General features: G+C 45.4%; 1 protein-coding gene across 21 annotated transcripts in view; it reads left to right on the forward strand.

Moving 5' to 3' along the window:
• The window catches only part of LOC118507636 (TLD domain-containing protein 2), a 104428-nt gene that overhangs the window by 22756 nt on the left and 60035 nt on the right, over positions 1–21637 (forward strand). For 11 of the 21 annotated variants that reach the window (XR_004905679.1, XR_004905680.1, XM_036046369.1 and 8 more), the window contains exon 1: positions 20195–21046. The exons of 7 other annotated variants lie outside the window; for them this stretch is intronic. The gene's annotated coding sequence lies outside the window, so the exon portion shown is untranslated. Of the gene's footprint in view, positions 1–18722; positions 18797–18818; positions 18998–20023; positions 20043–20194; positions 21047–21637 lie in introns of those variants that run through there. 3 more of the 21 variants (XM_036046363.1, XM_036046364.1, XM_036046365.1) reach the window with 3 other exon arrangements.

A 21637-nucleotide genomic window follows, 5' to 3' on the forward strand; every position in this document is an offset into this window, starting at 1 on the left:
AATTCATCGACCTTGCTCGGTTAAACGTAAAAGCCCACGCCAGCAGTCATCCGGTGCTGCACACCGGTTCCGCGATCACGCAATCTGGCGCACAATTGGCGTCGCTTGCATTTCGACACGGGCAGATGAATTCGTCTCGCTAAAAGGAATTCCAGCTTTCCGAAGGAAAGCAAACCAAGAACAAAAAAAGCGCGAGACTTACAGTAAGAATTATGCCGAGATTATGCGATAACAATTAAGGATTATTACCGTGATTGTTTGATTTCTTCTGTTGTACGCTGGCCATTAAATAACGTGCTTCCGTTAACGACACCTTGTTGGCAGCGTAATTGAGGTGCGAGATAAAATGCCCCAAGGTACGAATTTAAGGGCACAATTCCATGATGCGCGGTGCTGAAACTTCATTCCTCTTACATTCCCAAGGGCTATGCTGAGGCGTATGGAAACTATTATGACTAGTTTTAAACTTTAATTGAGTCATTTTCTATCAGCATTTACTAGCTATGCTCATATTAATCCTCTCTTAGTCTAGTATCTACGCTTCAAGTCCTTGCTCTTACGATCGTACATTTGTCAACTCCTGATTGATATTTGCTGTACTAAAATGGCTTGAAGTTACAGCTTCTGACATTACAACAATGTGAAGAAAAATTGGACGAGAAAGACTACCTGATAGTTTGACCTTATGCACACTGTCCCTTTCGATTCGACAATCGATCGATCATCTTCTTCTTCTTCTTCTGTGGCACTACAACCTCAAGAGGTCTCGGCCTGCCATTTCTGGCTTTCTGTGACTTAATTTTACCCATAGAAAAGTAGTCAGCCTTTCGTACGGGGAGGCGGTCTGGATGGGACTTGAACCCCGGCCCTGCCGTGTGAAGACCGGCGCCGCTGTCGCCTCGGCCACCGGACCGCCCCAATCGATCGATCATTCCTCAGCAAAATCAGACCAATGAAACTGATAAGCCCTTTTATTCGTAAACCTTTGCACCTTCGTATGGTACAGCATACAGCACAAGATCACGCTCTGTGCAGCCCAACCCAGTTATCGATACATATCCATTGAAAGATTCGGCGAGTACGAAGCACTATCGTGTCGTTAGATCGCGCGGTAAACAGTGCGCCCTACAGAGCCTGATGGAAGGTCAGCATTCGACCGGGTTTTGCACCCGGCCGCGTTCATAACTTAATCAATTTCAATATTAACCTAACCATTATGGTCGTTGAATTATTCATAAGACTGTTGTTCGACTGGTGGCTGCTCGGTGGATAGCTAAAACGCCCAGCGCCCGACCATTTCCAGTCGGTTGAAAAAGTCCTGCAAAGCAATCTGGGACCGCATATCGTGTGCGCGAACAGCGGTAACGGAATGGATGAAAATCTCGTTAAAATTGCATCGTCCTTTCGCTTCAGGTGCCTGCGCTGTAGCCGGTTATCGTGGCACCGTAGTCACCGGTTCTTCCTGGCGATCTAGCAAAAACGGGGTAAAGTGGAGTAATGAGTTTACCATTGACTGTGGTATCTTGGTGTTGTGCTTTGGTTATAAGATTAGTTTTATTCTACTTTTAAAGTGCAGTACGCCTCAGCTTTAATGTCATCCTTTGGTTGCTTTAGTATGTCATTTAATAGTATTTTATGCACCTCAGTCAGTGATTTGACAACTGTTGCATTTTAGTAACTCAAAGTTAGAAGCTAGAATGGCCGTTTCTAACAAGCTAAATAATTCTAAGACACGGACAAGGCACACTGCTCAAGCAGCTGCTCACAGACAACATGATGCATCCTTTGACCTTCACATCCCAAGATGCCTCCCATGCCAGGTAAATATTCTACCACATCAGGAACTGCCGACTCGCTCCTTCACTACTCAGGTTGACAGTAACAAGCTTTGGTTGACAATTAAATGCAACGTCGTGTCGAAACTGTCGCCACCGGTGGCAGGAGGTGGTTCGTGTAACGGCCTACACCGTTGTACTCCGCCCAGCCCTGGTTGGCTGGTACAAATACGGATTGATGGACGTAATCAAATTAGATGGCTCCCTGAGATTGAATGGGTTTTCCCTGACGATTTCATTGTGGGCGTTTGTGCCTTCCATGCAGTGCCGTGCTCTTCACTTGGGACGCAAATTGGAAGCAGCCCGACCTGCAAGCAGAGTCCTGGAAGCCCCAGCCCGGTTGCATCGCAATACTGTTGCCGCTGAGCCTTGCTTTTTCGTGTGCGCGCTGAAACCAATGAACATCTCGCAACACTAAATAGTCAGCCAGCGTCGTCGGATTCAATTATGCCGTTCATTTCTCACGTCAAATTTGTGCGTTTCATTGGTATGGTGATGTGAGAGTCGTTGCCGTTCGTTATTCGATTGATAGAGTTGGCGCATACATTGCGTAGATTGTTTTAGCCGAAAAGGCCTCTGTAATAAAGTTTACTTGGTAATTTTGTTACAGATTGTATTTTTATAATTCACCGAGAAAACATTCGTTGTATGATGAATGTTTGAAGTATTCAACATATTTGACAACTAAATTGGTTTATTAGTGATTTGTCGATTTGTTAACGTGCTTTTAACCAATTTTTCCTCAACTTAGTGTAACAGGTACAACAGGAATATCAGTTGATTGTGGGTTAGAAACCTTTGCATTCAAACCCACCTCGAGTTGGAGTATCTTTCCGCGCCCAGGTTTCCTTGATCTAGATACCGAAAAGCATATTCTCAAGGCCGCATCAGCAAACCAAGAGTGAGTGAAATCCGTTCTGACCCTATCCGTAAGCACGATAATGAAAATTTTAAAATCAAATCAAGGAACACCTCTCTGCCACCTCCTCACCAGAGTTCCTTTGTGCACGTTTTTGTCTGCTCGTAAGCTTCACAATGTTTTCGAGAGCAGTACAGAGGCGCGCTTAACTTCTCGAGCTGCTTTGAAATGACTCGGGGGGGAGGGGTTGAGTTTTGCGCTTTGTGTTTTTTGTTGAGACACATCACAGTTTTTGTTGTTGTTGTTGGTCGTTCAAATTCTGCCCGGGCTTTGTGATAACGCCGAACGCCACGAATATATTTGCATCTCATCAGGCACGTAACCGAATTGTAATTCTGGTCCACCGTCAGATAAACGGCACGCGCAAAGGCAACCGAGCGCAGCATCGTTTTATGCTCGCGCGCGTATATTTCTAGCCTCGCAGCAAGGGAGCAGGGTGGTGGGTGGCGGATGGTGGTGGACACACCCACCGGTCTAATGACGAATAGAATGATCATTTGGGTGGCTCTTTAACTTCCGTCCCCGTCCTGTGCAGAGCGGAATTCTAATTGCATCCCCGTAATCTACACATGCCGGCTGGACGGGTGGGGGTGGGTTGAGTTGGACGGTGTTTTTGCGGTACTCCGGTGTGGTGCGGTTTGCATACATAACTTGGCTTCCCTGTGGAGGTAAGCGTAATTATACTCTTCGTTTGTGGTGTAAAGCACAGCGTGTGATGTTTTGTCCACGAAGGTCAAACCGAGAAACCGAGTGGAGTCGGGTGGCGATGCATTTCTAGGATATCGCTAGGATGGCTCCACGTGCCATTGGAAATTACTTGCTTATCGAAGGTTTTTATCGTCGTAGAAAGGGAATCCGTTTGAAGATATTTTTGTTTGTGTGTGGTCCCGATTTTCTCAACCGCTTATTAGATTGTACATAGCCAAGGCACGCGATTCATGATGATTGTTTAAGGAATTAGGAGTCCGGAAGTTCAGGCGGTAGAGGCACCAATCTTGATACGGCCAGAATCAGGTATTGAATCCCATCCGCACGGCTGCTTAGTATAAATAAATCTATTAAGCCATTATATGGCTCTGATATAACCCTCAACGTCGAGATTTAAGGCAACAAAGTTGAAACTATACAACAAAGTCTAGCTACAATAGCTATTTCCATTAAACCTGGCCCAACAAACCCGCACAACGGTTGTGTTCTTGAGGGGGAATACTAAAGCCCGGCTCATTAGTTGCAACCGCAAACGCCATCCGATAACTCAAGGGCATCGAAGAAATTCTATATCCATTGCCTAACACCTCGTGGGTGATCGCGCGCGCCCTTGACGGTGCTTCATTTCCTTCGTAATACCTGAGTGCATGATGTTTTCCCTTGGAGGGTCTAATGGAAGGGTCTCTCCCTTCCTTTAAAAGCATGGGAGAGAAAATCGCAGAAAAGCAAGTTAAAACCGATCGTACCAAAAGTCGTTCACCCTACGTACTGCGCGATCATGATGTAGAGTGTTGGTTACCGTGTGGCGATGAACTCTGAAAATATCGGTTCCATCCAGGGACATGTTTGCTCAATCCCATTTTTGACTTGCTCGCTCTTATTCTCTTGTAAACGACTACAAATCAATGGTTTTTGTGCAAACGTATCGGCGGGTTTGGTATAATTTCCAGCCCGGAATGGATTTAATTCGTCGTTCAACATAAGGAAATTCCTACCGCGACACCAGGAATCAGCAGCGTGTTTACGAAAGAAACACGGTCAAAGATTGAACCCATTATCGGCTTCCGCTGCATCCGGAAAGTAATAAATTAAATGAACAGAAATCAATAATGTTTGCCTGCAATCTCAACAACTATAGCAAAATCTCGATCTCGTTTCAGTTTCGCCGGTACAACTGAATGATTGTTCTTGATTTCTGCAAGTGAATGGCGAACAATAACCCTAGCATGTGCAGGTGTAAAACTCAAATTAAAAGTAAAGTTAATTACTTTCAAATCACTAAATTAAATCAAATTAAAAGTAAAATTTTTAGTTAAAATATATATTTATGTAACTATTATATTGTTCAAACTTCATGATCTTTATTACTTTGGATCCGCAACCAAATTACCAAATGTAACAATATTTCGATATTTCTACATTCAAGGGTTAATTCTTTCACGGTGTTTTGTCAACAAACATCTCGACCACTTGACAATTTCTTATGTTGTGTTTTTGTTGGAATTTACGCATGAATTTTATTGTCGTGTTCGGTCTGCTCTACACACTGGAGCGACCGTCACCATTGGCTCCATAACGAGGCGTGATTAATCTGAGATTCGTCGTCCAAGCGAAATTCAGTAGAACGATGCTGATTAAATTTTATGTAGCCAATTCCACGCGAACTTTATTTCGCTCGTATGTCAACGTAATTTTATTGTTATAAGTTGTTGGTATTTTCCCACGGAGCCAATCGCCAATAGCTGTGAATATTTTTTAACGCTTTATTATAAATATTTTTAATCTATTTATTTTGAATATCCTACAAACTTTTAAACATTTATTTTGAAAGTCTCATTTATTCAATCGCCCTGTATGCTCTCGTGTCAGGGTCATTCAAACTCTAATTAAGTAGGTATCAAATTTTTTGTACGAAACATTGCATCGTAATTTTATTCATTTTCTTTGCCTTGTGGCTCTAGTCGCTGTCTTTTTAATTTTGGTTTTCGTGTTGCGTTATTATATGTTTTTTTGTTGTTGATCGTTGGCGATCGTTACATGGCATCGTACAACCTCCGCCACCCGACCTCCACCAGGCCTCCCAATTCAATGTAGATCGACATAAATTGAAATTGATCGGCATCGGCAAGTGCGACCACCGGCCAACGAAATGCTGCCGTAGTCACCGTCTAGAGTGGGCTTGCAGGAACAATTTTGTCCACTGCAAGGCACGCACCCAGTGGTGGCTGATCGCCGCCACGGTACGTGTTCTACCGTAGCAAGCGGTACCGTTGACAGCCAACAAGCAAGACCGTTGTTAGCGCACGGGTTACGGTCAGGCAGTGTGCGATGATCGTTCGCGCAAGGTTCACGCGATCGTAAATCGTACAGTGCACTGGAATAATTTCTCACCGAGATCGCTTTTTATCGACCGCGTGTACTACAAATCTCTCCGTTTTTGAGGCGTTCACAATCGTACGGTGGGACGCGAGAATCATAACGATCGTTTGTGCTGCAAGAATTATGCTCCGTCTGCGGGACACGTTTTATGATTTCCGTTCAATTAATTTCGTACCTTCTTATTAATGCTGTGGAGAGCAGGGAACGTAGAATGGTGGCCCTTGACACGATGCTGGCAGAGGATACACGAACCCATTAAAAAATAGAGCAAAAGTCAATGTCAAATGTTGAACTTCAAACCCCGACGCGGCCGGACTTGATTTATTTTTTTGTTGTCGTGCACGTCTTTCCAGTCATCACGTACGCAGCGTTCGATCAAATTCTGTGCTGTAAAGCGTATGGAAACATCTCGCAGCTACGGTCACGTGGGAGATCTAGCCGGACCTGCACGCGTCCAGTTTGCGCTAGAAGTTGCCCCAGACACAGATGTCGGAAACTTCAATGCCGGTCGTCTGGGGATTACTTGTGGCGATCTCTTAAACTTCTCGGCAACTTCACGGGGTCTCGGGAGTCGGTGAACCACTGTGGCTAGGGGGGTTTGCTGATGCCTTGAACTTGGGCAGTTTTTCTTCATGATCAACTTCATCATCATGAGCGACGACGCTGGTGACAATATAAGCGGCGGGTCGGTATGAATGATGACCGGCCGGAAGTCTTTCGCGGCGACGTTCAGGGACACTCTCCCGTCTACTGCTGGATACGAATAATTGTGGCAAGATTGTTTTGACAATCGTGAACTAGCCGGCGACTAACGAAAGGCAAAATGGCTGGCAAAGCAACGAATGAAGGTAAATGATAGCTTCTCAATTTTGGAATTGATGCGTTTTGTACCAGTTGGTCTATTGGTTACCGTTGATTGGTTCATAGAAAAAGTCCAGGTTAGTTTACTTTCACTGTGTATATATGAATGTTTGGGGGAATCAATCTTCTGGCCTTCTTCTGCCCTCCACTATGCACAAATCTGAAAGCTCTTGTTACCTTGTTCCGAGCATAGTTTATCCTTGAACCCACGTGTCAAAACAACAACCAGTAGTGGATATTAGTGTCACAAACATCAAATGAAACAGCGCATTATACACGATCACCCCCCAGCAGACAACATCTCTCACCCCTTGGATGGCTGACCAAGCTGACGATAAGATTACATGCACCGTGGGGTTGATTAAAGAAAATCGGAATAGAATGAAAGTATCAGTGGTAGGCAAAGAAGCAAAACCAACGACTCTCTGGCTCACGCTGAATTGCGCGTGTAAAGTCCAATGATCAAAAGCGGCTGGTGTTGTTGCTTCCGGGTAGAGACACTGGCTGTCATTTCCCAACCCTACCATCTGAAGGAGCACAGCGCGCTGGAGAGCGAGCGATGTTAACCGCAATCCCCACAGCCACCGGTTCCATTTCCGACATTCCAAACAAAATCCGCGGTCTTACGGCTAGCCGAGTCTCTTCATTGAACCCCGACAAGGTACAGGGACAGGGTGCGAATGCTATTGTTTGGCTAGGTGACAGAATAATCATATGCAAATCGTATACATCCGTTCCGGCGCGAGCGACACACACACACCGACTTTAGCATACATTAATAAATCGATTTGTCCACGGCGCCGGTGCGTACGCAAGATATCGCTCTGTCGCCATTCAGAGCGTGCGAGAGATGCTGCACTATAGCAATTGCTTGCAAACCGTGCAGAAAAAGGCAAAAGCAAAACCTAGACAAACGGGTTGAAGTTTCTAGCTGTTCCGAGAAATTTAACTCGTTCGTGCGTGACCCTGATGGTTCACGTTGCCAGGGATCTGTCTTTCGTTCTGTAACAAACAATTTATAGTATTTATAGGTAGTAATGGTAGTGGGTAGCTATTTCGCTGTTAAAGTGGCAGATGTTTGGTTTTCCTCGGAATCCAGGACTATCAAGATGAACGAAACCCTCCTCATCTCTCAAGCCGTGCTGGGTAAGGGAGAACTTAAGCCATGAACTTTCGCGCGGGCACGATTATGCCATTAATAGAAGAATGTTTCAGTTTTTTCCGCTCTCTGCAAGGAATTTCTTTAGAACTGTTACGCCTTTACTTCCTGTTTTTTTTTTTTGTTGAGGAATATCGTACGTCCTGAAATGATAATGAGTCTACCGAAAGAGTTTCTTAAATGTACTTTCGATGTAGCTTTTAATTGAATAGGGTGCTGAAAGCGATAACGTACCAGCTGACCGTGGTGTGGTAGTAGGTGGTCCCTTTCTTCAAAACTCGCCGGTCTTCATATATGCATATTCCCGCTCCAAGGCGGTCGCTCATTTATAACAATCGAAACGACCTTTCACTCGTGATACATCGTTTGCCATCGTTCAAGGATGTACACAGATTTCCTCTTGCGTGGTAGCCGTTTGGGTCTTTGAGCATACCTGCCGGCACCACCGTGCTACGTGCGTAAAAAATAATCCCAGATTATGTACGGATATCCGCCAAAATGCATACCTCTCTGTCAGTTCGCTACCGTGAGGTGTCTGTTCGTGTTGTCCACCAACCGGCCAAGATACGGATCGACAGACTTTAATGTCACAGCAATTAATCATCGCGCCAGCGGGAATCGTTACACACACACAGGATTCCACAGCGATGGTCGTCAGGTGGAGGCTGCGCGTCCTCCAACATTATCTCCATGCCTCTCGCGACCCCTTTCCGGGCATCGGAGGAACATCTTTTCTTCCGTTTCGGTTCTTGACCGACTTTGGCAATGATGTGCAGCGATCGTTACGATCTCGCAATCGATCAGGTGGGGCGAGCGAGCGATTCTTTGCAGCAAGTGTATCGATTGAGCAATACGGCCAGGCCGTCCCTTATGAATAAAAAAAAAAGTGTATCGATTGTAAGGGATTAACACGCGTTCGTCTGGAGCTGTTGTCCGGATGATGAAGTCACGGCTGTAGATGCAAATCTGGCCCGGTTGTGAAGTGCGGCCGAAGGTTTTCCGGCCAGCAACGACATTGTGGAGGTCTTGCGTAGGCGAACAGGCAAAAGCATTCACATTCAGCCGTTTCATTCAACCCGACCGGTAATGTCTAAAATGTATTTCTAGGTCACATTGCCACGTTGGAACATTGCTGTCATAATTCGATCAATAATGGGGTTTAATATTTGAAACCAGCTGCTGCCGACTGGTTTGTGTCGGGTTGCTTTTGCGGTACAAATCTCAATTGTCGGTTTATATGTAGCCCTTGTTAAGTCGTTGAATTGGATCTACTTTATCTATTCTTGATATTGCTTTCATATATTTTGGACTGTAAGCTCTAGTCTGCAAGTCTTGGCTTAGACATCCCTTCCTTACGGAGATCCTTAGAAATGAAGACACACTCCAAAATTCAAAATGCGACATTAAACACATTTCACTGCGCCTCGATAATTCGGTGTAGGTATCATGTCTGAGCACACACACACACACACACAAAACCGTTAACTACTAGAAATTCATTGACCACCGGACCAAATTTAAAAACAATTTCGACGTCGTTGCCGTGTTGCTGCGCGGTCCATTGCAAAACGGCCCGCCGTTCGAATGGGCGTATTGGATTGACTTCGATTATTTATGGTAAGGTGAGCGATGTGTTGTGCCCGTTGCTCCATCAAACCGGCTGACATAATTACGATCGGCCCCAGTGTTAGTAACGGTTTGCCCCCGTGCAGCGGTGGTGTAATTTTCATTTTATTTTATGACAATTTTTACACCCTCTGGCTGTCGCCCGTCGGCGTGCGGCAATCGTGTGGCGTTCTACTTTACTAGCTTTATTTGTGTAGATATTACTCCCCTATGGAGCTTGAACATGCAAAAAAAACGTTTTATTTTATTTGCCTTTGGTAAGCGAACTACACAAACAGAACAAATAGTTATTGTGTTGGATATTGTAAAAATTGTGTGACTATTTTTTTGGTGAGAAAAAGTGCTCGCATTTCATTTCTATTTGTTTTTAGCTTACAGGTCGTGCTGAAGTAATAATACAATATGGCTTCGACCAGATTTATGACGTCCCAATAAAACTGGCAATATAATAACGGTTTTATGTTTTGTTCCTTTAAGCTCCGTAAAGATTTAAAGCCATTCAAGCGGTTAGTAATAGCCCATTCTCAATATGGTTTGAAAGCCAATCCAAGCTGGGGAATTTCATATTTTGGTCACGGACATTTCGAAAAACTGTCAATCATTTCTACCAAAAACTAACCTCAGAAAATATTCATTCAAATATATGCCACCATTAATTCACAACTTTCGTGCCGTAGCGCGACACTATACAGCTTGAGACTATACGGAAGGCGTACTGAACTTTACGCAAACAATTTCTCATCTACGCCCGACTAGAGGAAGGAAGAACACAAGGGTGCATGGAAAAGCGCCATCCTGTGCCACCCATGTTTGCACAGCTGCCCTGGCTGTGTTTGCTGCAATCGATTACATTTGCCATCCGCGCAACATTGCTACATTTATGAATATCGTCAACTCACAACCCTACACCACAACGCCTACGGGGTACATCTTTCTCCCTTTTGGTTTTTTTTTGCTCTATCCCCCGTTTTTTGTTCACAGGGTTGATTGGAATGATTGATTGGCCGCAGAGATGTTGACTGATGAGCCCGGCCGTCGCCGGTATTTGTCCCCCCATCTCCAAGCTTGCCGATCGGCAAATAAGACGCACTTGTCGGAAAATTGCAATTGGCAATCGGCAGCACAGGAAAGCTCTCGGTTCATCAGCATGGTAGCTGGACCGGGGGAGGATCGACGGTGGTGACGCACCGATGACTATTGTTACATCCTTTGTGGATGTTAGGAAAACATTGAACATGGAGCGACACGTGCAGTTTTATTTGTATGTCATCTGTCGGAAGTACAATCTAGGCGGGATCCTCTTTGGGACTTGCTTAAAGTGGTTACAGTATATTGCAATAAAAATTGAAGTGTATCAAAGCGTAGTATTCAGAAAATAGTGCAGTACTTCCTAACGGAACTGTAAATCCTTGAAGAGCAATTACTTGGCCCAATACAGGGGTTAAAGCGTTTAATGAGACATAATGTGACATCAGCTCAGGCTAATGAGCAAGTCCATAACTTGCATCCATTTGAAATAGAATATCCATCTCAGAACAGGTACAGGGCGTGCTTTAAATTGCAAGTTAATTAGTATAAGTCATTAGTAATCGCTTTCAGGACCTCATTATCATGGCACCTAGAACGAAAGATTTCAATTTAGAACTATTAGCATCCGAGCAGACTCTCATAAAAAGATGCTTTCCTTGCATTTTTCAAACTGTTGTGCCTATTCCGTGCCTGAAGTCATCAGCAGCACCGCGAAACAACCAAAGTCTCCCTACTCGATAGACAGGCATTAACCAAACGCACGTTCTCACCCTTCATCACTGCGACACGTCAATCCGATCCTTGATCCAAACCACAATTGACCTTTTCGAACCTATCTGCGATCGTGGTTGACGCACACACACACACACACACACCGTGTGCACCCCGAAGTTCTTGGCCCGGTGGCAGGATTCCTGTGCACAGTTCTAGCCTCCTTCTACAAGGACACAACGGTGGTGTGGAAGACAACGGTGGACGAGATCTCTGAAACCCTTCGGGTGGTGCGTATGTACGAGACACGAGCCACCAGCGCGCACCAACCAATGCTAACAACATAATCATCATCGACGAGCATTGGTTGTTGGTTGCGTGTGATGTGGAGCATGTGGCGCGTGGTGTGGACCAAGAACGAGCGCACGACGACAGCATTAACGGGGCAAAGAAATCCCTTCGCGAGAGCGCTTCCAGCACCATCGGGCCATCGTGTCATTACCGTCCGTCTGTAATCGTCAGTTTGACTGATTGCTCGCACATTACCATAATTGATAATTTGATCATATATTCTATAAATTTCCCCCGCACTGTACCACCTGCTCCAGCCCGGCCACCCCGCCATGCGATGGCGTCTACGCAAAGCACACGCACCCATTGCTATTTCGGTGCAGGCGGCGTTGTAAATGGTAACTTAATTTATGTTATTAATGTCCTCGCCGGTGATACGCGCGCGTTGGAATGTAACTTGCTATACATGCGAGCATTAATCTTCCACCGCAAATGAGCCGTTCGGCTGGTGCGATTTCGCACTGCTTGGAAGTCTTGATCGAGACGTAATCGCTAGACTACGCCAACTTCCGCAGAATGCTGCTGTTGTTTCGGGCAGCTCCACTCGCGTGGATAACCTGCTGGAGCAGTGTTCTAAGGGTGAATGATTGTTAAAAATAGATTCGCGTTCGGTGTGCCTAAACCGCGAACAACGATTCGATCATTCTTCCTGTCGACCAAACCAAACAGTCATGTATCAAGGTTCGCCGGTCCCGCGATGCTAAGTGTTCCGCTTTCGGGGGCGATACAAACCGCCCGGGGTAATGGTGCACACATGTCCTCGGTAAGGCATTTGCACTCCTCCCCCAGCGTACATATCGTACTCGCTCGATTACTGTCCGGACGGTGGTTGCGGATGCTTGTCGATGCTTGCCATAATCCCTTCCCCGAGACATAGGGGTCTCGGTGCGAACCAGGGATAGGAACGAACGCCCCAAAGCACTTACACTCCACCGGCAGTGTTGCACCGTGGCGTCCATTTAGAGTCGCCGGTCGCACCAAAGCAGGCGGTGGCGGTGGTTGGAAGCAGGTGTGTGTTCCGCGCCCGGTGACCTTATGACCGACCTGTCGTATGCCCAGACCGTGCCTCGTATGCCGATAGCGTTGTCTTTTTCGCCCGGTTTCGCTTGCTTTGGAGCGACGCGTGGTTTCGCTCTAGCTCGCGCATGCCCTTTGCTGCCTCAGTCCTCCGTCCGGTACGTCGGAGGTGAAGGCCACATCCTCTGGTCGTCGCTAAGCGATGCAATAATCATTCGCTGCATTATTCCTCCCATTGCACTAGAGTGCACTGGTTGTATCAATGTATGCGGTTTGACATACGATGCGTATCCGGTCTCATGTGATCAGTGCTGCACGGGAGAAAAAGGAACTGAACGAAAAACACACGTAAACAAGGCATCAAAGAGGAGTTTATATCACTTTTTTTTACATAACTCCGTGTTAAAAAAGCCATAAAAAGTATGTGTTACAAATATATCCAAGCTTTTACATCCTCGTTTATCTTTCACCAATACACCAACTCTAGCCACTGTGGAACTGTGGTTGAGTATGTGCTTTCCTCCCTAATAGCCCAAGAAAGTGGACACACAAAGAAGCTCCCCCGTCTGCGAAGAGCTGGGCACGTAAACGGAAGCCCGTTGTGTTCTGTAAGCGTAACACAGTCTCAAGTGGTTAGCTCAAGACCGCCGACGGTTCTAGCGTCGGGTGGACTTTAAATCCGTCCCACCGCGTAATGCAAAACTGCAACCTATGTAGACTAGATAGTTCTCGCAACGACTCCCCGTGGTCATGTTTCCATGCAAGCATACCGGCGGGCATTAGTAATTCGTAAAGCTAGTTCGTGCTCGGTGAGAGTTATAAATATTACAATGTGCCTCGCCTGGGGTAGTCTCGCCGACCGTGTAACGCTCTGAGTGCTAAACTATCAGCGGGAGGTTTCGCTTTTGTTTTGGTAAAATAGACTAGGGTGCAAAAGGAAAAAAAAGCTTGAAACGAGCTTTATTTGTGGTTGTGTAACTGCTGAACTTTTTAGTCTAGAAGTTCTCTGATACTTGTGTCAGAAACCTTAACTTGTGAGTAATTAGACCTTGAATTTTTCTAAAGATTTTTGCAGAACAACCTATGCAATATATCTTCGGACATCACGTCCAGAATGGGATCAAATATAGTCCTGCATTCGGAGAACTGGATATTGAGGTTTTGGAGAATTCGAATCGGAGTTCTAGTCACGACTCTCGAACAAGACGATGCTGTTATGTTTGATGTAATAAATCATAAAGAACTGATATAATCTCTTGTATATGCCGAATTCTAGAACTCAAGATTTATGAATTTACGTAGGTAAATTCGGTAGGTCCACACCTCAGAAACCTAAAAAAGCCTTTGACTCCCTTGAAATTCTCAATTTCATAAGGATATTTACACGCCATTTGCAAAATCTTCAAACTAATCGAAACAAAACACCATTCCGTGCCCCGAAAACGATTCCGTATTCTGCCGTAACCGGGTCGATTGAATGAATTTGTGCACCAAGCAAGAGGGTTTTCTGTGCTATGCGAAATCCAAAAGAGACTAGACTGACCCCGATCGATCGACTGTCTGCTGTTGTGCGGTGGCTGCTTTGCGCACTGGCAATGGGGTGAAATTCACTTGGCAAAACAAGAAGCCAACCGATGGACCGTAGGAACAAACAAACAAAAACTATGCGAAGATAAAGAAGAAACATGTAAAGGCCATCATAAACGAAGAAACTTCACGATGTAACTCTGTCTGGCAAAACAAAAGCTCTCCCCCCCCCCCCGCCTCTCCCCCGGCTGACCATACGCGGTTTGCATCTGGACACGAGCTGTACCGTGCGGTATGCGATGCAGCAAACGGTGAAAGAAAAAAACAACACGCCACAAACAACGAAAGTGTAGGAACGCGCCACGTTATTCAGTGGCCCAAATCGATGGAAAAGACAAAAGCAAGTGCAACTGGGCAGTGTAACCGTCGCCATTTACGAGGACGGTAGCATACCGAAAATTCTTCCGCATGCACTGGCGTCCGGTATATTCGCGCATGGCATCTCTCCGTAGGGGTAAGCACCATGGCACTCAGGGTCAACATCAGGAAGGATATCCCGAGCTCCGGACCATTTACGATATCGTTCCCTCGATCCCATCATCATCGATAAACAAACCCCGGGGTAGGGAACCCGATGTAACTGAGCAGCTCATTGTCGTCCAGTTGCATTCTTCAGTTGCAGCTCGTACCGGGGCATGGGACTACGTGTGGAGTTTCTGGCAGCGATGAGATGTACACCATTTCGACCCATTGGCACGTTTGTTTATGGTGTGAAAATTCCCATAAAAGCCACGCTTAATGCGGTTCGCGCCGGTATGAATGGGTTGAGGCTATCGTGTGGAAATAAAAGCTCCGTTCGTCCGTTCTGCCAGTGTAGTGCTTTTGCAGGTTGATCCACTGCAGACGAGCGATTATGATGAAAACACAGTAGCGGTAGCAGCAGCAGTAGCAACAACAGTCGAGCCAGATACTTTGGACATTGGTTCTTCAGTCCATTGTTTTGGGAAAGGATTCGTTTTTCGTTTTTTTTTTTTTTGTTGGGTTTATGTTGTTCCGACCAACACTTCCGAAGGGGCCATGCAAATGAAGCTACAGTAGGATAGAGTTGTTCACCGTTTGGGGCTGCCACTTTCTCTCCCGGGAACCGTCCGTCCCCTTGGCGAAGAGCTTTATTGCACTGTTGTACCTGTCAGTTGGGCAAGATTTATTGCCTGCTATTGGCAGTGTGCAATGAGCTGAGTTTTTTTTTTTTTTTTTGTATCGTGGAATGTGCCCATGCAACTTACGGCCGACATGCAACGTGTAGCGTTTGAAAACATTCTCCGGTTCCGGAAACGTTGTTACAACATTCTCGGTGCTGGAGAACTCTGCCGTTTGGTTTTTGCTGTCTTTATTTTGTTTCGTCACATGGATGGACACCGATAGGATCTGTTGTGCGGGTCCCTCTGGTACGATTATTTACTACTGGTTGGATATTTGGAAGTGCATTCGATGTTTACGATGTTCATTCAGGTTCAGTGGCTCTCAGGTCATAAAACAAGGGTCTCTATGTTTAAAACCATCTGCTGTCTAGATTGAGTGTTATATCTAAATCGCTTATTGTTTTAAGCATCTGTACACTTGTGGTGTGACCTATGGAACTCTGTATTGAAGTTGAAGGCGATATTTACACTAGCTCCAGATACATTACCGCTAATAAATTACACTATCGCACGTCGTTAAAAGCTTTCAGCTTACAGAGAGATGGTTTGATCCATCGTAAACAGAAAGCTTCAAGCACTCGCTCAACGACTGATTGAAAGACAGGTCCAACTGCTTGATTAATTAACCCAGCAGCTGCCAATATCCGCAATATCACATCCGATCCGACATGCGGCCGTGCAAAACGACTGAAGCGTCGGTCCACCAGTATCGTTCGCACCGGAAAATGATTAATCACGACGCGGCGAAGGTGGCCAACGTGCGCGTGCCACGAATCGTGCGTTGCCTTCGCGTATTTGGGAGATACGATGCGCAAAAAGGGATGCTATGGCTGCGCACCGAAGCAACACGCCGCGATGCCCTCGTGCGCTTCCTGAAGGTGTTCTGTGCACCGAGTTTGACCTTTTTCGAATGAGCTTCTCGAGAAGATGTCTGTGAAAAAGAGTAGAAGAAAAATAATCATCGTCATTGCCCTCTCCACCCAACGATCGCTGCCGGAGGGGGGGGGGGGTGGTAGGGGACGTGGTGTGAGGGATCACATTGTTGAGATGATTAACATTTAGAGCGTGGTTGGAGCCCGGTTGGAGCAGAAGAGGATAACGGGCGGAAAGGGTTATTTATCGTTCAAGGATCAAGGGCCCAGCGCGATTACCACCCGAAACGATGTGCCCAGTGCTCCGCAACATAAACGGTTGACCAGTAAATCGCGGCGCAAGTGGAAGAATTAATCACCGGATGATACTAGGGTTTTTGCATTTACGTTGGTTAGTTTGCTGTCTCTTTTGCACTGCGGCTGCGTCACGTTAATGTCGTTGTTTATGGCCGATGAAAACAAACAATTAAATAGATGACTGTATTACCGAGTACCTTCTATGGTATTATTATGCCGTAGCATAATTGACGATTAGCATGTATAATTTTGAGTTTTATAATTTTTTATTAAATTTTGCTGTGAGAGATTTCAATTACAATGAAATATTTTATAGCTCGGTTAGTTATCCTAGACAACTAAAATTTGAAAAGAGTCTGCTTCTTAGTCTTAGCTTGACGAGCTCCTAGGTAGTGTCGGCCATATAATGGTTCAGTAATCGTTATATGATATAAAATTATTTATATTACGTATCCCGATAGCGAGTCCTTGATATGGAGTAAAGGTCCGGAAAGCAGTTATCGCCTCAATAACCAGACCTCCCTCAAAAGAGGTTTTTTTTATAACTTAACCCTACAAAACTAATGCATTAAAATGGACCTTATCCTAACGAATCACGAATATTTGCACTAGCGCTATCCGGTCAATCTGCTTATTAAAGCCATTCCAATAAACGCATGTCATGCAATTCAATTTGGTGATCTGTCCAATATTATACGTAGCTGTCAATCAAGTGTCGTTGCCCATATTAATGGCATTCTAAATTCAAGGAAACGCGCGAATCGTGGTAGTTCTTGCAATATTATTATTTCCGACATTTATTTACAACTCTAAATTTACACTCTCAACAGGAGTTCTTCAATCTTAAGAGTAGTTACTAACAACTCTTTAACGGACAATTTGTCAAAGTTTAGCGCTTGTCAGAACGTGACAGATAGCAAAACAGATAGGCCTTTCGCAAGGTTTTAGCTAAACAAAGTTAGAAACCTACGCGCTCGGACCCACTCGGCTATTTTGTATTCGCTTTGTAAGATAATTTTGCGATGAGGCTCACCTACTTACACACACACACAAGCCCCATCTACCGGCTGTTGGAAGCAGTGAGATCGAAGCTCACGATCGAGTGAACAAATTGCTCAAATTTGCGTGAGAACAACACTCTATCGCTAGGTAGGTGGCTGCATTATGGGGCTATAACTGACACACCGTTCGGGTTACGGGAGACGGAGCATAAGAGGTATGAAGCGGGAAAGAGATATTGGTGGTGTGCCTCGAATAGATTTTTGCTCCCCGTCCTACCGTTTTATGCTGCGAGATCGGTTCAGATAGAGTGGTGGCGCTAGTGAGTCGAGTGACCGTTTGGCTGTGACCTGCCTCACGTGAATTACCTTTCACTTTCCGTTGCTGCACATGGAAACCAGTTGTGTCGGGAGGTTTTCTAAGCTACTGCTCCCTAGAATTTACTGCTTCTTTAATCATGACTAACTTTGGTGAAGGTGCTCTCGCCTACCATTTTGAACAATCTAACCATTTTCTTCAGTTTCAGTATGTAGGTTGATTGTTGATTAGGTTTTTGTGTTGTTGATAGTATCTTTACTGAACTGATTTTTTTGTCTTGGCCCGACAAGGTGACGTTTAAACGGTGCTAAAAAGCGTTTTGCGATTAGACGAATATTTTATGCTTCGTATAGAATTAATTCTAAAGAAAACACCAGTAAAACTTACAACCCACGCTGCATTTGACATTTAGCTTGAGCTGTAGGCAGACTAAGCCTACTGATAACTGCTCCAGAAGCTCAATTTATTGACATTTATGTCCCATAAACCGAGCTATAAATCCGTACTGATAATGTAATAAAATATTAAATGCATCTAAGTAATTGAATAACCTTAATGATCATTGCAAATCATTTGCATTTCAAGAACCGCATCACAGAGCTTCCTCCAAGTTTTCCTAACTTTACGATTCGCGCACGCATTCGCGTTACGCTTGAGTGGCAACGAATCACATGGTAAAAAAGCTCTGCCCGTGCGTCTTAAGTAACTCAGCTGGATGGGGCACCACCGATGGGCGAGTGCACCACGATCTCAGCCGAAAGCTTCGCGCACCGCACCAACAGAAACTGTTCGGCCCGAACGTAAGCTTTTGCGGTTCGTGCTTGCAGATGATGGGGCAACCCGACCGGTAACCGATCGTCGTACGATCGTGCTACTACCGAGACCCCCCGAGAGCGTTCGCGCAGCTATTAAACATTTTCGAACGGCAAACACGCATTTTAGTCTCAAACCAGTTGCTCCAACGAACGCTAGCGCCTCTCTCGCAAGTAAAGACTCGCCATTCCTTTCGCGGGTTTCTGTCTGGACTTCTTTTTTTTACTCCTTTTTTTATGTGTGTGTGTATGTGCTTTTATGCTATATCTCTGTCCTGAGATCCGGATCGGATACTCCCGCCGTATCGGAGTTTTACACGGGCAACTGTAAACGCTGCGAAAAAGTGCCCGATAAAGTGTGCAACAAAAAAGAAGGTGTAAAATCTGGGGTCAAGCGATTCAACGATCTCCAACGTGACCATAAACCCGTCTGCCGAATCTTTCGCATCCTGATGCATAGTTGTGTGAGGTGTTCTGTACGGGCGGAAGTGTCTGTGTGTGAGACCATCCAGGAACCGCATGTGCGATTTTTGTGTTTGCATTAAGATGTGTAGTGACAGCTCCCTGCTTCGGGATGATTGTCATATCAAATGATACAGTGTTCACCCCCTTTCGGACCGATTAGTGCAGGCTAGGATTTAAAGCGTAAATGCGAATATGCTATGCAGTTGTCAGTCGCGCTCCATGTTGCTGTTAGTGTTTTTTCGCCTGTTCATGTTGATCCGGCATTCGGTGTGTGTGAGTTGCGTCTAAAGGCGCGCGCGCGCGGGTCGTTACCATCAGCTTTTTTTTTCTTCCGATGCCACCACTCATACTTTGTTTCGTGTCCGTCCGGGCGGGGTTTCTCTTTCCACGCGGACGGGATCGCATTTCTTGGTCTAGGAGGGCCTAACGGTTTTGTTTGCCTCGGTTGGTTGTGTTGCATGCGATCGAGTCAACAACACTGATGACGACAGTGTGTTTGCTGCTATTTCTGCAGATCTCTGCGGCGCATCGGTCTGCCGTTATCGTCAGCCCGAACAAACGAGAGCGTTTGGAGTCCGCCCGGTGAGCATATATGCCGTACGCTCTTTTCGCAAGTGAAAGTTAGACGACGACTGTGCTCCTCTTTCTCTATCTGGCTCGCGAGTGGCTTTCGTCGCGCGATTGGGGCTGATGATCGACATTGATGCTTTTTTTCCCTTCTGGCTGCGTTTCCCTCTGTGCCATAGCTCGAGATAACAACACGTACACAAACGTAAGCTGTGGCAGCATTTACCGGTTGTGTTGTATGTTAAACGCTGTCAGACAATCAGACCATTTTACTGCAGCACGTCAGTTCTTTCCCTTTCATGATGTATCGTGTGTTGGATATCCTTCCGTTCTCACTGTTTGCTATAAATATACGTCTCTAGTTTACTTGTGCTGTGCGATCTTCGAGGTACAGAATCACCCCTTCCGAACGTTAGTGTTGTGCTAGATGTCCGTAAGGACACATACACTGTTTAAGGCCTTTTTTTTCTCTACAAAAAACTACCTTTTGAAGTGAAAATATACAAAGAATATAACGCTATATTATTCCTATCTCGTTAGCTAAACAAAATTAACCCAGTGCGATGTGACTGCAAAAATTGAAGGCGAAAGAATAAGATCCGACCCGTGCAAGGAGATATTGCTCTTCCAAAATCCCGATCCTTTTCTATCCTTGCTATCTGCCATACAAGTGCGTTTAAAAGTACGTGTGAGTGAGTGTCTGTGTGTGGTTGAGTGGTTTGATCGAGGCCCTTACGATCCGTGTGCGTGTGTTCTGGTTCGATGTTGCGCGTGTACTACGCACATCCTTGTGACCTTTCGGGTGTTGGTGTAGGTTACTGTAAAGTGTTTTATCAAAGTGTGAAGAAAAGATAGATCAACTCACGTGATAAAGTGCAAACCCTGAAGAGTCTTTCAGACGCGTGAATTATAAGCCAGCTGAAGCGGAAAATCGAACGATCGAATTTGTAGCAGCATGCGGCACGATATCTTCTGCCTTACCTATCCGTTCTCGTGCCGAAGATACTAAAAATAATCTGTTCCCCTTCGAAACGCCATTTCTGACATTTGCTGCCCATCCTCCGACGAGTGATCTGATCGTTAGCGTACTACCTATACAGCGACAAGTGTTTGCGTGTCAATAGCTGGTAGTAGATCCAGCTTCCGTCTATATACGACGATTGCGACTCGGTGTAAATGTGGATAGCATCGAAAACCACGACTTGACTACTACTACATCCGTGTGCCGTCCGTGTGCCATAACATCCCTGTCATCGAAGAAGCGGAGAGTGTAATATCTGACGACGCTTCAGTACGTCGTAATTTGTGTTAAATTTTCCCTTAACAAACACCAGCTTAATTTTTGAAATAGGAGCTGGTATCTTTTCCCCTTTCTTTTTGCTGTACACTGAAGTAAGTGCATAACTATTAATTTTGCAAGAGTTCGTTTTCAACCATCGATAAAGATCTTCCTGTGTAATATGCTGCAAACGATTGTACTGTATCCATTTAAGAAAAAAGTCAAGTTATGGTGTAAATATTTGGACTAATCGTCAGTTTTCAATTTTTTTTTATTCATAAAGAACGGCCTGGCCGTATTGCTGTCAGTTTTCGATTTAATTTTGAAGATTATTCTGCTTGAAGTACGAAATGCCATACACACTGTCTATAGTAACGCTAGACACTTGTGCCACGCAGCATCATTATTCTAACCTGGCTGAGACATTCCAGCTGTTCACTCACCACGACATGCGAAGAAAACATCTGATCATCATACGCTTTATGTTGGCGTTACGAAGCATGCCCAAACTGTTTAGAAATCCACCTCGGGCCAGAGCACTTCCCGGTTTTTCTCGCACCAACACATGGCAGCACCACATTCTCTTTCGGCGAACGTTCGATCGTGGTACGCCAGACCGACGAGACCAGACCTCGTCGCAGATGTGTGGCCTTTCTTTTTTCTGTCGAACGGCACGAGACTCCGTGGACCCCGTGATGATGCGC

The sequence above is a fragment of the Anopheles stephensi genome, chromosome 2, assembly GCF_013141755.1.
Source record: "Anopheles stephensi strain Indian chromosome 2, UCI_ANSTEP_V1.0, whole genome shotgun sequence".
NCBI classification, from domain to species: domain Eukaryota; kingdom Metazoa; phylum Arthropoda; class Insecta; order Diptera; family Culicidae; genus Anopheles; species Anopheles stephensi.